This window comes from Talpa occidentalis, unplaced genomic scaffold (genome assembly GCF_014898055.3).
Source record: "Talpa occidentalis isolate TD23 unplaced genomic scaffold, MPIMG_talOcc4v2.1 talOcc4.5, whole genome shotgun sequence".
Lineage (NCBI taxonomy): Eukaryota > Metazoa > Chordata > Mammalia > Eulipotyphla > Talpidae > Talpa > Talpa occidentalis.
This window is the reverse complement of record NW_023604861.1, coordinates 96749703-96754829: the sequence shown is the minus strand read 5'-3', so window position 1 is coordinate 96754829 and position 5127 is coordinate 96749703.

Here is a 5127-nt window from a genome sequence, read left to right as displayed (position 1 = left end):
CTCCCCTCAGCAGTGTGTTTTGTCAGTCTGCCTGTTCTGCTCCCTGCTCTGGCTCTGGTGAATTCTCTCACCCTCCCGCGCTTCTGACCTGTACCCCAGTTCTGGTATAAATAAATAAATAAATCTTTAAAAAAAAGTTTTTTTTCCCCCGAGTCTGGCTTTAGGTGGCCTATTACTAATTCTGAGGCAGCTAATTCTAGACTGCGAAAAATAGACCATTCAAGGTATATTCTGGCTTTGCTTCATGAAACTATTGGGAAAAAAATCTGGAAAAACGCCTTGCATCTGTTGACTGAAACTTTCCCTACTGTTAGTAGAATCCCAGTTTAGACTGCAGCACCAGCCTGTCTACCTCACCATCCCATAAGTGAAATCTGTTGTTCATGTCCTTCCATTTTTTTGAGTAGCAATAAATAAAAATGTTTAATAAAATAGTCAACTTTTAGCTTTAACTAAAAGTGATACTCCAGATTCACAACTAAGAAATTGACACTGGAACAACTCACAGAGTTTATTTAGATTTCCCAATTTTACATGCACTCATTTGTATATGTATGTATAGTTCTACATATGTATCTTCAGTGTTACCATTTGTTGCTTGATGTAGCCACCAGTATAATCAAGATAAAGAACTGTTACATCACCAAAAGACTCTGCCAACCTTTTTATAGCCATTCCTTCCTCCTTCCCCCATTTTTAACAACCCTGGCAACCACTAATTTGTTATTTTAAAAATAGTATGTAAAATGGAATCATCATGTGACACCTGTATACAAGATTGAGTGACATTACATATCTCTTAGAGCATAACAGAATAAATGGAAAACTAAACACATATAATTACGGTATAAGCTAGTATTTCTGTGAATTGGATGTTGGTAGGACTTTATATCAAAACTGAAACTGGCTATACACATAACTGAAGTCTATATTTTATATCTCCATAAATGAAGAGTTTGTGCATCTGAATGTATCTACTGAAAGAAAGGATTTATACACAAAATCAAATGGTATGGACTACATCCTTACAAATGGAATGATGGTAGAAAATAAGGTGTCTCACTGAAAGGAAACCTATACAATACATGTGAATCTGGAATGAAGTACTTAGAAGAGAAATAAATCTACTGAAGGAAATGTGGTTACTGCTGAAAGATAAATTACTTATCTGTGAATTCAATATTGGTGAAGACTGAGTGATGTGCTTTTTACCTCATGGAGATAAAAGCATGTATCTGTAGTGTTTGTAGAATTTAAGCAATTGGGGCCTGTGGTGACTCTAAGATGAAGACTCTAAGATTGGGCCTCCCTGGTGGCGCAGGGGTTAAGTCTCACCAGTTCTTATATGCATAAATAAATCTTTTTTTAAAAAAAAGAATTTAAGCAATTGTACCTATTAAAAGGAAATACTTAGGAATGAGTGAATGAAAGTTTTTTTCCTATGAATGGATTGCTGGCAGACCAGAAATGAGTATCTGCTGAAACAAACTGCCATACATGACAATAAATGTTTTATCTTTTATGAACTGAATGTGCACCCAACTGAATACACCTCCTCAAATGGGCATGACATGCAAGAGATCCATATTCAAACATGAATAAGTATGTATGCATATATGTATGTACACATTCTTAATAAGTGAAGCAATGGACACAACACTTTAAAGACTCAAAAGATCGAATTATGTATCTCTGAAAGTGTAGAAAATGACTATCTTCACCGAAAGGACAGAGCTAAACAAAATTGAGTATATTACTTAGATCAGTCCATAGAGTGTTGCTTGAGAGAATTTATGAAATTCTTAAGTTTTTTTTTTTTTTTTTTTTAATAGAGGCATGTTTTATTTATTTATTTATTTGTTTGTTTTGTTTATACATGCACTGGGTACAGTCAGAAGAGCGGGAGGGTGAGAGAATTCACCAGAGCCAGAGCGGGGAGCAGAGCAGGCAGAAGGACCGAAGTACACTGCTGAGGGGAGCAGCGGGCGGCAGGAGAGGTCTGCGCGCCATATGGGACCCTCCTCCAGTGGCAGGGGAGAAGCCGGGGATCGAACCGGCGCCGCAGAGGTCGCGGGCAGCTTCGCAACCCAGCGCTCAACCGCTGCGCCACCGGGGAGGCCCAAATTTATGAAATTCTTAAACAAAAGGAAAGAATACAAATTTTACTGACAGACTGATTCCTAGGAGTACCCATCCCTGGGACTTGTTAGAAACCAGACCTCCAGACACAGCCCACCTTGGAGATAACATTTCATCACTTTAGCCGTGGAACAATCGGGATAAAGTGGTGCCTCTTGCAGTGAAAACAAACAAAAAACCAGCTTTCTCACATCAAGTAAAGGACTGTGGACTGTTTTTAATAAACCAGCCTACATGCTAGACTCTCATGTGTCTCTTGCAGAGGCTGCATCACACCCATCAGCCCCAACTGTTCACTGCAGATGACGGACTGGTCTTAGACATCTCTCCTGGCCCCTGCCCAGGGCTGCCAGCGGTTCTTTTCAATTGTTGACTGGTCTTCAGGTTACAGTGTTACTGTAACAATCCTCTCAGTCAACTCTGCCCACCTAACCCGGGCCACTGAAAGGAAACTTCTATTTAATGGACACTCCACGCCCCCAAGTGGTTCTAATTGGTACTGTAAGATGTATTATATCGTTTCAAGTATCTGTAGAGCTGCTCTTGATTAGAGTTCCCTATGGGGAAAATGCTACTATGACAAAAAGGAGAGAGGGATTTGTCAACATCTGGGACCCACCTGGTGCCCAGTGCAGCCACGTGGTGTGTGTGAAGCAGTACAGGATGGGTGAGGGATGAGATCACAGCATTTATGAAAGAGGGGGGCGGGGCTGGCTTAAAAACACAATGCAGAAGGCTGTATGGAACACCCTTCTATTCAGCCCAGTTAGTCCAGTGAGCCTTTTGAATGAGCTAGTGTTAATTACTGACGTTATGCAGAGTACAACCTGTGGCAAAAGGATGTTGGCATAGAGCCCCCAGTGGTTTTAGACCAGTGTCCTTATAAGCAGAGAAGAGGACACAGACAGAGAAAGTGATGTGAATGGAGGTAGAGACTGCACCAGCCACATAATGCCACATAATGCCAAGGCTGGCTGTTGCCAGCCATCAACAGAAGCTGGAAAACAGATCTGAAACAGATTCTCCCTCAGCCTCCAGAAGGAATCAACCCTGCCAGCACCTTGATATTGGATTTCTGGCCTCCTGACCTGGGAGAGAATACATTTCTGTGGTTTTAAATCACCTCATTGGTGATAATGTTACTGCAAGCTTAGGAAACAAACAGCTGAGCAGCAGTGGGACACACTATGAGCCAGTATGGGCTCTAAATGGGAAATTTCCCAGGATACCTCAATTTAGACACAAAAAAAATTTTTTTTAAAGATTTATTTATTTATTTATACAAGCACTAGGTACAGTCAGAAGCGCGGGAGGGTGAGAGAATTCACCAGAGACAGAGCGGGGAGCAGAACAGGCAGACTGACGAAGTACACTGCTGAGGAGAGCAGCGGGCGGCAGGAGAGGTCTGTGCGTCATGTGGGACCCTCCTCCGGTGGCCGGGGAGCAGCTGGGGATGGAACCGGCGCTGCAGAGGCTGCGGGCAGCTTAGCAACCCAGCGCTCAACCGCTGCGCCACCAGGGAGGCCCTAGACAAAAAATTTAATATTGAGATTGGTGAGGTAGAAGCGTAGGCCTAGATTGGATCTAAGCCAACCAAACCACACATTTAACACTTCTTGACTTCCTTTTTCCGATCTAAGTGGTTAGACAGTCTACTTGAAACATCCAATGTCACCTCTTGAAGGAACAGACAAACTAGGGCAACACTCCCTGTCTGTCACCAGCTTCTGCATGCCTCCTTACCAGCCTGGGCTCACAGCTCCAAAAGGACCAGGAGGAGATTGGTACAGGGACCTAGTCATTACCCAAAGCTTCTGAATTTGCACTCCCACCAAACCTTCAACTTCATGAATCTACAGCAGCCAAGGAAAACTAGGGTGCCCAGACCAGGCCCACCAGGAACCCCACACCAGCTCAAGGCAGGAGCAAAGGACCTGCTGAGTGGGCGGTCTAGGACCTGCCTAAGACCCATCCTCAGAAGGGAGTGCTCTGCTCCCAGAAAGCACAAGAGTTGGCCTGACCTTCATCACAAGGTCACCACAACCTCCTTCCACCCTCAGCCTGACCATCACCATTCCTGAAGTTTGTTGAGCTAGTGCTAGGCAGCTTCTCGAGGTTTCAGCCATGGTTTCTACTCCTTCCCCAGACCCTCCCTCAGTCAGCACCAGAGAGCAGGGTGCTGGGCCCTTACTACAGGCCTGTGGGAGGAAGGAGTGGCAGCTGCATGTGTGGCTGTGAAGATGGCAAAAAGAACCAAGTGAGGCAGCCCAAGAAGCAGGCCAGGGTGATAGCAAGGGAGAGAAAGCATTCAAACAGAAACAAAGGGGAGCAGAGGAAACCTCAAGAACGAAAAAATGCTGGGGCCTCATTGGTAGCCTAGGGGTTAAATCTCAGTGCTATCACTGCTATGGGCTCAGTTTGATCCCTGGCCAAGGAGCTAACCCACATGGCACAGCAGACCTCTCCTGTCTCGCCCGCTGCTCCCCTCAGCAGTGTATTTCAGTAGATCCCCTTGTTCTGCTCCCCACTCTGTCTCTGGTGAATCCTCTCACCCCCACCCCAGCACCTGGCCTGCACTCCAGTTCTTGCATACATAAATAAATTTTTTAAAAATATATATAAAAATATATATATACTTTAAAAAAAAATAAAGGGGGAATATTTTAAGAATAAAATTTTGTAATAATAATACAGACTTGTGTATATTATTAGGTGGAGCCTCAGCCAGGCCTCACCCATCCCTGTATAGACCAACAAGTGGCTGGAATCCAGAGGTAGGAGTCAAGGATAGAATGTATCATAATTTCCAGTAAGCCCAATGTTTGGGACCCTGGAAGGATAAACCTGGAAAGAATAGGATCCAGGAGACATTTGTGAGAAAACAGAAGCCAAGCTTCAAGGAAAGGGTTCACTTTTTTTTTTAACTAAGGGACTAAATATGGGTAAAGCAATTACAGCCAGGAGACCCCATCAGAGTCAGAGTACTTA